We start from the raw sequence: 11,362 nt of genomic DNA on the forward strand, positions 1-11,362 counted from the left end.
TAAAATGCACTCAGACTTATATGGAAAGTAGCTGAAAATGACTCTGGATGGAGGTAGTCACAGTGTAAATAATTTACAAATGTAAAGTGTAAATTACTCTGTCCTGTGGGGAGCTAACAACTTCACACTGTGACAGCTATGAGAGCTCTGCCACTCACAACACTGTCCTCCACAGTTTGTTCACATTTCCACACAGTTATACAGAAGAATAGAACAGAATAGAATAGGGTGTCCTTATAAACTAGTGGTAATATGCATACAATGTGATTACAATGTCCCCAGTTCGATTCCATCTAGGGATCATTGTCACATCTTACCTTCACTCCCTCCCCCAAAACACATAATACACAGACATATTCACATATGAATACATTTGATTTTTATTAAAACATAAGAATAGATTTGAGTTCAGCTGACTATGTGCACCATGCAATTTTGACACCTTTCTTCTTCCACCACCTACTATTTCAAACTTGCCAACTTGAAATCAACACCCACTGAATTGGAAAACAATATACATATAAGACATTTCTCCAATGGTGATCTCCACAAAAAATAAAGAAAGAAACTGGTCTTTGGTGCAGTGAGCTGTATTGAATAGATGATATGTTGTTATTAAAACTCACATGCAAGCAAACTGAAGTTTTGCTGAGTGTTTGTTGTGGACTGCCATTTTGCCAGTTTGGCCCTAAGACCATTGCCATCTTGGTTTTTTGGAGCCACAAGAGGCCATATTTAGACAACAGGGTGGAGCTGCCATGGATACACATTGCTCCACCTCTATCATGATTGGATCTGAATGAGAACCCAAGTATACCCCCGCTTTATGGGACCATTATTTACAAAATGAACATCCTGCTGTGTTGACAAAGGCTTGAACAAGCAATTGAGACTATAAACTTATTAGGAAAATGTTCACTGAGGTAAGAAATGAAATGAGAAGTACGGTCATTTTTTTTCATAAGCTTACATACAGTAGGGCTCCTTTTTGCAACCAGTGGAGATGCCCTCTGGTGGCCGTTAGACAGAATGCAGGTTTAAGGCACTATCTATTCTCAGGCCATTGGTTCTGCTGTGATGTACGCTGTACTTAAATAAATACTGAGATTGTGGATAGTAGTATAATTGCTCACAACAGGTTGAGAAACACAAGCAATCAGACATGTAGATAAACCAATTGGATAGTCAAATGTATAAGGCAGAGAAAACAAAGCCATGTGGTGAAATTATTACCCACACTGTTTGCTGTAAACATCAATTACAGTTTAGAGACCAACCTCCTCATTTAACTTCAAGCTATCATGCTTGCTTGATGTCACAATTTTCCTGTTAAATGATGATAAGTGAGGAGACAATATAGGACTTTGTGGGTCCATCCAAAACCTTGGACCCTGGTCCCTTTATATGGCCCGTCAGGTCTGGGTAAGGTCCCATTCTATTACTCTAGGTCCCATCTTTTTATCACATCATGTGTAATATCCAAGTGAATGCAAGAAGACCTGGCCGTGATCAGACACCACTGATCATGATGAGAGCAGAGGTCAGATTCGTTCGGAGAGTGCAGATGATGGCAAATTAGCAATGCTAACATTCAAAGACGTGGAAATTATTATAGTTCAAAAGGGCAAACAGTCGAAGTTATCTTTATTACGCCACAAAACTGCAAAGCTGATTATAAACAAGTCAAATTTCTCATCCATCATCATGACAGGAAGTGGACTTTTAAACTGAAATGACGGGTGGGTTCTTCAGGTTGGCAGAGGAATAACAGAAAAGCTGGATATGTTTAACGATAAGGATTATGGGTCGCTACTAACATTACATTACAAAAGACAAAATGTTTTGTTTTGACAACTTGTAACATTAAGATCAGTGCAGATCAGGTCCACATCCCCCAGCGGGGTTCAGGTTCAGCTGTGGGTCCCATCTTAGAAATAACAGACAGATCTGGTTTGGTTCCAGATAATACTTTTCCTTTTTGGGTTTGGTTGCAAATGTGTACACCTGTGAAGACCTCTAATACAATATCAGCCTTTCCAAACCAATTCAAAACAACAGGGAAGACCAAACCTTCAAACGGCAAGGATGTGGAGTTAAGTGCTCAGATGATAATGTTGAACAAAGACACATTCGAGGGAGACACTTCAATCATGCAGGTACAAATATCAATCAGTTATTAGATTAAAGATGCATAGGACAATGATGACATCAAGTTGTCCATCCTCTATCTCCTGAAGAGAAAATTGAGTCATCTGCATATTACACATCTGACAGAATATCACATTGAGCTAGCTTTAAGATCAGTTTTGAATGACCTATTAAAGATGTCATATGCAATGAGAACTTCAAAAGGCTCATGGCTTTGTGAGGAATTATATCTGAAGCACTCTACAGTTGACAGGTGGAAGTCTAGAGATTAATCACTAATGTCTTTGTTCTCCATAACAAGTGCCAGTGTAGATGCCCAGGAGGCTTTCCTCCAGCTGTCCGAGCTGAAGAGGAGTTAAAAGAATGCGTTCCCATGCTGGTAGAGAAAAGATGGAGCCAGGACTCCTGTGAAATAGAGCCTGTTTGTCATGTTCCCCGTGGACAAGTTTCATTTTATGTAGTAGGAAGGGAATAAAGACAGTGATAGAGGGTGGGTGGGTGGGAAGGGGGTGCTGGAAGGCGGATGAAATAAAGAAAGTAAAGGGCAAAATGGGGAAGAGGAAGACAGAAGAGGGGAAAGGAGAGGATGAGGAGGAAAAGAGTAAGGTGATGGTAGAGAAGCAGAGAAACAGCGCTGTATGGCCAGGGAATAAAGTGGGAAAAAGAGTGAGAGAGTGAGAGAGATGTCAGTGAGAGAGATGTCAGTGAGAGAGAAGGAGGTCAGGCCAATTGACAGCCCCAGCAGTGATGCATTTCTGTCCCCGCGTATTAATCCACACCTGCTTTACAGCCCTCCGCAGCACGACGGAGACAGCAGCATGACTAAATCCACTGCAGAATATAAACCTGTCAAAACTGCATCAGCCACAGACCAACATGTGCATTACTGTGGTGAGGTGTGTGGTTTTCACAGCAACCATGAAAAACCTGAAAATATCAAAGAAATTTAGAGACTGATGTTATGCCAGTCAAAACAGACAATGTAGGCATATACCAGATTTAAGATGACCATGAAGGTTATGTGAGCTCTTGTCATGTGCGCATTTGTCTGTTTGTGTGTTTACTTTGAGATTAAGTGGATCAGACATTTTTAATCATGTCTGCGTGGCTTTACTGAGAGCAGAGAGCTCTCACTTTGTCTGAAGATGCTCAGCTTTCTCACAGCATTTCAATTCTGAATGGTTAAATATCCTCATTTATGGATATTTTCAGGTAAGTAAGAAAACACACCTGTCAGAATACAAAAATAAGGCTGCCCTATATCTTAACCTCTCTCTTGCATAATGACCAGAAGCACTCAATGAGGCGTCACTGAAGGAGAAACATGTTAACCTCCAACTTTTCTCATTTCTCATTGGCCTACATGTTCCACCTTCCTGCTTTAGTAACGGAAAATCAGTTACCTATTAAAAGCCATAGCCAGAAAATGTGCTATGAAGGAGCAACAGGGGTGGCCAGATAAGATTCCAGTGAAGCTGTTAACACCTCCAACCCCCCAAGGACAACCATGGGATCAGATTTGTGTCAATATAATCAAACAAAACTTCTTAAACATTAAACGAAAATAAGAATTTGAGAGAGAATAAAACTCAGTGAGGCAACATGGGACTGATGCTCATGGCGTGTTATAGCAGGTTACTATTGGATCAGTTGCTCTGAGCATCTAATACTGCCACAGATGGATTTACACTGGAGTTAGTCGAAAGCCTGGTGCATCTCACACAGACGCTCAAGGGTAACTTGTGTGTCTGTATGAGACGCAGAGGGATGTGACACAGCGTCTGTATTTGATGGCGGGAACGGGAACAGGTTGCAGTGAACAACGTCAGGGCTGAGATGTCACTCAGAAACTCATTAGACAATGAGGACTCACCCCTAAAAAAAGCCCGCCCATGGGAGAGGTTGCGGCAGCGCAATCTCGGAACCAATAAGCGAAAGGGATAAGCGGCATAGAAAATGGATGGATGGATGGATGGATGGATGGATGGAGTTTGTATTCTCTCTCACATTCTTACTTTTGTTTGATATTAAAACGCTTTGTTTGGTTATACTGGCACAAATCTGATTCCATAGACACCTACCCTGCAGGTCTAATCAGGGAGGACTTGCACTGAACATGAGGACCTAGAATAAGAGGAAGTTGACCTGGATAAGCAGCTGCAGATGGATGGATGGATGGATGGATGGATGGATGGATGGATGGATGGGCAGTTGGTAAAAAAAAAAAGGCATTTTATCCACATTCTCCAAAGACACCGAGCGGTGATTTTTTTCTATTACACTGAAGAAAAGTTGGGGGTGGTGGTACGTTTGCTGGGTGTGTGGTGGGGGTGGACGAGCCACAGTCAACACTGCTTGAAGTTTAATGGGGCTGTGCGTCCACGCTGTTGCACTTGCCTCAATAGACGCAGTATTTTCCATATGATCTCACACAGACTGAAATATACAGCAATGTATGCTTCATTTAATGATTTCCCTCGAGTCAGTTCTATTTTTATGGCAGTAAACTAGTTAAATCTAATCTATATGATTTGATTGAAGGCTAAAGAAATAGACCGTACCAGTCAAAAAAGGTTTGTCAGACTATTTGTTGAAAAGCTAGATCTGTTCTGCCCTACAGAGACAGACAGTCGCAGGCTGATTTGATGAACTGGATCAGAATTAACTGGAAATAAGATGTAGTAATTCTTTCTTATGATGTCTTCTTCTACATCTTATTTTATAACAAAAAAGCCACTAATTTCTATACACTTAAATTTCTTTAAAGCATTTAAGGGTAACTTAAAAGCAGCTTAACCACACCAAACTGTCATTTGCAGTGGCATCAGAAGTTGAGATGAAAGTCTAAGCTAGGCTAATTACTTTTTTAGCAGAGCTAGTTAAGCAGTTCTTTTCTCAGTGACTAGTTTTAGCTGATGCTTTGTTTATGTTGGATAATAAAAAAAAAATGTTGATGATGTTATTTCACCAAAATTGATATCACCAATATTTAAATTTGAGGAAACAGTTCAGGGGTGTAAAGTGAGAAATTTAGCTTCTGTCAATGCTAGCCATGGCTATCTCCAGCTAGCTTTAACTGGATTTAGCTTTGTCACTTTAGCTAAACGACTGAAGTTTCGTTTTTAGCTGTGTTTTGTTGTACTTTATTTTGGTTTCTTTGAAATTAGACATAGATACTGGCAAACATATATGGCAAACTAAATGTCAACCAGTCATTTTCACAGCATTTTGGCTTTGCAGGACAGTATAGTTCATTTCTGCCAGAGCTGGTGGAGACTTGGCCAAACGATTTAATAAAATATTTTCATAATGTCATAATTCATATATGTCAGTAGGTGATGGACTTAGAGACTATGTCGATTACGGATGTAGATTTACCTGAAGGGGTTTCTTGGCCATCTCAGAAACTGTGTAAAGCAACAGACCTTTCTGTGCCAACCTGTCCTATTAGGGAAGCTGAGAAAGAAACTAAAAGGTTGGTGGTGGATGTTTAAGGTTAAGGTAAAACCCTGAGTTAAACTGTGTGACAGGAGCAGGAAGCTTATTTTAAAGGAGGTCAGGGTAGAGGGAGGGGGGGTCAGGCCTGTGTGAGGAGAAAGTTGCTTATTAGAGTGACAAGAAGCTTGGGGGGTTTGTAGACAAGGAAAAGGGGCTGAATTAGGTTGTGTCAGGCAAATTTCATGCTAATAGCTTGTGTGACATTTTGTGTTGTTATTGCTTGTGAAAATGGGAAATTACAAACATGCGAGTCAAGTTTCCATCTCAATGCACCTTCTTATGCTTAATGTGAAAAGGTTAATAGACAATATGTAAATTATCCCTGAGGTGATGGAAAACCCTCATTTATATTCTCCAAGGCTCCTGATGAAACAGAAATCCATCTTTGTGTGATGTTTTTATGAATTAATATATTGCTTTATTATTGCAGGAATTGTACCTCTGACAAAATGGCCCATTGGCACAGCTGAATAGTTTCAACACAAAAAATGATTTTGTGTGACTGTACGCATTACAGCTGGGAACTATGATCACTTTGAAAGCTCCTTTCATAGCAGACTAATGTATCACCGGATGCAAATATATTTGGGACTGGGGCGCAGGAGAAGGGTAAGGAGAGAAAAACAGAGAAATAAAATGACCTCTTGTGTTGAACTGCCATCTTCTCAGTTGTAGCAGTCTGTGCACTTTGCCTTTTAACGAGGACTGAATAAAGTTTAGTGCGCTTGACCTCTGAGCAGAGGCATCTCAAGTTCAGCATGCTAGACAAAAACAAGACAACCAACTCCCACCAACTCCCTCTTAGACAACAATTTACTCATCTCTCTTACTTTTACCTGTCGGTGCCTTGAAAGTCTCAGTAATAGAAAGATTATTATTTACTATTTCGGGTCATTATGCTAAGCTAGGCTAATCAGCTCCCAAAATATGCGCATACATGAGAGGGGTTTAAATTTTTTCATCTAACTCTCCGAAATAGACTGAATGCACATATCTCTCAAAATGTTGAACTGTTCCTTTAATATATTTTAATTGAAGACACTCAATGATGTATGGATTTTGATATTAAACATTTAAATACATACTGGAAGGGCAAAGGACTTGGAGTATATGTACATGCGTATTGCATCCCGAGTAACAAAGATACAGTATTATACGGCACATCTAAATAACATCAAAATTAAGCCGCTCTTATTTTGAAGATACAATGTTTTCACTTGACAGCAAATGTCATCTTATTAGGAAATACTGTAAAAACTCTGTTGATCACTTTTTATATTGTTAGTTGTTTATAGTGTTCAACAAATCCAGGTGATCACAGAGGACCATTTAATCTGAGGACTCATGATTACACATGAAAAAGACACAGAAATCTGAGCTATGAGGTTTTTGCATGATCGTATGCAGGTATACAGAGGATGCCCTTCACACGTCCCTTCTTTCTCTCACTGGTAATTGAGCACCCATTAAGAGTGATCCGCATAATAGTAGAGAGGGAGAGATCACAACCTCAGCAGTGTGCACACCTCCTGTGCCACCACTATAAATGTCTAATTTAGTGATGTATTGCTTGTCAGGCCAGAGTGGATGTTAAGTGTGATAGATTCACTAAGCTCCACCAATGACGGTCTCCCACGTGTGCCAGTCGATCAGCAGTAGGATTGAATTATTTTTCTCACTTATGATGATTTTGTAGCTGAGGGAGCCAAATACAATGTCTTCTAATTCAATCTGCAGGAGAATCCCATTGAGTAATACAGAATGGCAGAGGAACATATTATTAGGCATACGTATAGGTGAGCTGGAGGAGAAGCTAATGCAAAGTGCTATGAGCCTTTAAACTAACCCACTTTGTTGAAAGGCAGAGAAACTGCTTGTGGCAATGGATCTGCTGTGAAGCACGGAAAGAACACGGATGACTGAAGGCTGTGATTGAACGCACACACATTCACAATAACACACAGTGTGAAACCTTCATCCACACATGAGCTGAGGCGCGCTGAGCTTTCTGTGGGCACAAATAAGGCGGTGAATTGCTCCACCCTTGACTCCGCTGTCCAATTTTAACTCTGTATCATCTTGTTATCACCAATATTGATGACAACAGAACATGGATTTTTAGATCTGCCAATAGGTATTGATTACAATTGTTTTTATGATGAATTTTCACACTTTATAGTCTCTTCCGTCTCTACAGTTAACATCCGTGTAATGCAAGTGAGTAGGTTATACTACACAGGAGAGACCCGTGGTGGTCGACGGTAGTAAATAGTGATGAATGACTCAAAAACATATGCAAAACTTTATGTAAGCAGATGAATCACAAATTTCCTACAAGTAAACCATAGCGCCCAATTTTGTCGTACCAACAAACACTTGAAAATAGATAGAAATGATGAAACTCCACAGCGTGTCGCATCAGCCGATGTGCTATTGCCGTCACAGTGAGCATTGTTGAAAGCTAACCTGCTTCTAATTATTTTACACCCTCAATCTTGCTGACTCGTTTTCTTCTTGACATGGTCAATTGTTATCACCTTCATAAGGTAATTTATTAATAGCAGACGCGTCCTTGTGCCTCCATCTTTCAGGTGATGAATGTTGTGAACTTTCCTCAACCAGAAAGCATGAAACAATAAACCTGTTTACCCAAACTCCATTCAGCAAAATAATATTTTATAGGTTCATTATCCATGTGTTCAGCCTCACTAGTTGTTAGCTACATCAGCAACGTCCTTCACTCCGCAGCAGACCTGTGGCAAACCAGTAATGCAGCACATTCAGCTAACAGAAAACAAAGAGGTTGTATAATTTATGCATTTGTTTGCACAATGCAATCATCCCTGTCAACAAAATGATAGTGTGTGCTATTCTGCAGCCGGAGGTGCAGCAGTATTACCTACATGAGCCGTGCAATACTTCTTTGGATACATAAACCCTGTTTGTTAAACATCAACAGTCTCTCTGCATGAAATGATTATTTGCTCCATTATGGATCAGCTCTGCTCCATATCATCATCTGCATGCATTCAGGAGGACTGTTTGATGTTACCACTATAAGCTGTACTCTGACATGGAATAAAATATTCAGGCTCCCAAAATTTTAACAGGGGACGCACTGATTTCACACATCAGTCTGTTCAGGGAAGTACTGCTGCATGTGTGATAAATGTCCAGAGAGTGAGAGATATCTGATAAACCGCCTCAAGTGATGTCACTTGACTCATCATTGGTCAGGTCTGAACACTACAAGTTTGAAAATTGAGAAAATCTGTCAGTGTGTGGAGGTAGAAAGAAGTGTATTAACCAAACCTCTGTAGCCCGCTCGTCTCTCCTTGAGACAGACAGCTTGAGGCGACATTAGCCACTACTAGCATAACACACCCAAAAGTCCAACCACATTTTATCTGGCATTGTGGGCATTTTATTCTTTTTTGTTGTTGTTGTTATTACAGTGCAAAAAATGTGAAAATGTAAAAAACTGTGTATCACATGTAGCCTGTATGGACTACAGTCAGCTCTTTAGACGTTATGTGTTGTGAGCCTGTGTGCCTGGTTTCATTCAGATGGATGTTTGTAGGTCAAAACATCGCATTTCAATTTTCGCAGCTTGAAAATTTCAGCGTGTGGACAACCTCTCCTTTTCCTTTGTTTGCTGTTTTTGTTTGTTTGTTTGTTTTGTCCTGCATCTGCATGTGCACACTATTCACCTTCTTTGAATGGATAAAAATTATCACCTTCTCACGAAGGTCAACCACGGCTATAAATGAGCTACCAGCCTTGTCTTTTCAGCCTCAGGTGACCATAGTTTGAAGTGTTTTACATGTTCATTTGGTTAATTTTGTTAATTTTCTCATTGTGTTTCTACTGAGTCTTTACCAGGACTGTTTCTCTAGGCTGATAAAGTCTGCCATCAAACACCAAATTTAATCATCATGTTGTTGTTTATATACTTCATAGTGAATGGACTGCAAAGATTTTGAACCTGCCAAACTACTGGCTATTGTTTATTGTACAACAGAGCTTTCCTTGTTTATGTCCAGTAGTCCTGAGGGAAGATATGTATGTTTATGTATGCATATATATAGTCTTTCAACTGTAACTGCCAAGGAAAATCCTGGAAATGCTGTGCTGTGATTGTGTCTCTGCCCAGGTGCACTCATCTTTCATGCATGATGAGCTATATGAAAATCCACATATGGACAGCCAAAGGTGTGTGTGTGTGTGTGTGTGTGTGTGTGTGTGTGTGTGTGTGTGTGTGTGTGTGTGTGTGTGTGTGTGTGTGTGTGTGTGTGTGTGCGTGCATGTTTGCATGTGTGTCTATGATGTGAGTGGCCTTTTCGTGTGTGTGAAGTCCACTATAAGAGCATCGCATCACCCACTGTCAGCCTCATGACTTATTGAACTGTGACAGCCGTTGACTACACAGATTATGTCCTGCTCTGCCTCCAGGAAGGCAGCGGAGAGACTGAAAGGCCAGGAAGAGTTCAAGCTAGCCACAACAGAACCTCATCCTGTTAGAGACGTCAGGCTGGACTGATGTGAAATGACGCATGTTCATCTGCATCGATCTGTACTGTTTAATGCTCTGCCACGCTTGTGAGCGCCTCAAGAGGTTGTTGGATATGCGATAAAACATCGAGTCACTTGTCTGAGTAGCTGCTGCTTTCATCACAGCAACAATAATGTGAGAGAGAAAATGTAACTTTAATTCTGATTTGGAAGAAATTTTGACAATAATCTTGATTTAAAACTGCATTAAAACTCTGACTCACAGAACATTTGTGCCCAACAAATACTTAAAAGCCTTTATTGCACTGCATCTCTGAATGGGAACAGATAAATTCCACATACTTTTATTTCACATAATGCTGACAAACCCTCAGCATTATTTTTATAGTTCAGCAGGCCAGACTGTGCTCTTCAAATCAGTCTCTTCAGCCACGACCGCTTCACACATGGACATCACATACTGTAGATACAGATTTAATGTAGCAGCAAACAGACCAGTTGCGCACAGTAAAACAAGGTGGTGTTTGTTCTGCAAAATTGAACTTATGATCAGCTTCCAGCTGCTGGGTAAATATCAGCTACAGTTTCTTTGTTTGACACTGATATGAATCTTTTCTTCTTTTTTTTCAGCAGCGTGAGCGCGCCTTTCTAAATCAAAAAGATAACCACACAAGGTAGCAGCAAGCAGTCCATGGCCATGATAAAAAATATATATAGCACTGTTTCATTTCTCAGAATACATAAACGCCCTGTCGATCTGTGAGTTTTAAAAATAAAACTACTATAGTTGTACACATATAACTTAATGCAAAAAGGACCTTAGGTATATTTTTGACTTATCATGTCAGATCTGCGTGATCGCTGCTGCTTACTCTCATTAATGGGTCAGTCGTCGCATGGGAAAGACACACTGCATTGCCTTAGTAGAGTGTAGCATCCAAAAACGACAGAATACTAACAAGCCATCACTGAATGTCGGCGACAACAAGCACATTTGCCCATCAAGAGGCGCTGAAGTGGTTTGGTGTGGTGCGTAAAGTTGGTTTTCTTCACCATCTGCACTTATGTTCAATATTAAATCTTGGTTCTTGTGTGAAGATTTTTGCGTAGCAGTGGTCTGAGCTCTGAATCCACGGAAATCATGAGAGGCAATTTCAGTCCAGGTTACTTGTTAAAAAAAAGAAAAAAATGAATTTTTAAACCT

At 40.2% G+C, this 11,362-nt stretch overlaps 1 protein-coding gene across 1 annotated transcript in view; it reads right to left on the bottom strand.

The window, feature by feature from the left end:
• The window catches only part of LOC139341967 (sorting nexin-14-like), a 97,176-nt gene that overhangs the window by 45,104 nt on the left and 40,710 nt on the right, over nucleotides 1-11,362 (bottom strand). The gene's annotated exons all lie outside the window — the stretch shown is intronic.

Source organism: Chaetodon trifascialis, chromosome 14 (assembly GCF_039877785.1).
Source record: "Chaetodon trifascialis isolate fChaTrf1 chromosome 14, fChaTrf1.hap1, whole genome shotgun sequence".
In the NCBI taxonomy this organism is placed as follows: domain Eukaryota; kingdom Metazoa; phylum Chordata; class Actinopteri; order Chaetodontiformes; family Chaetodontidae; genus Chaetodon; species Chaetodon trifascialis.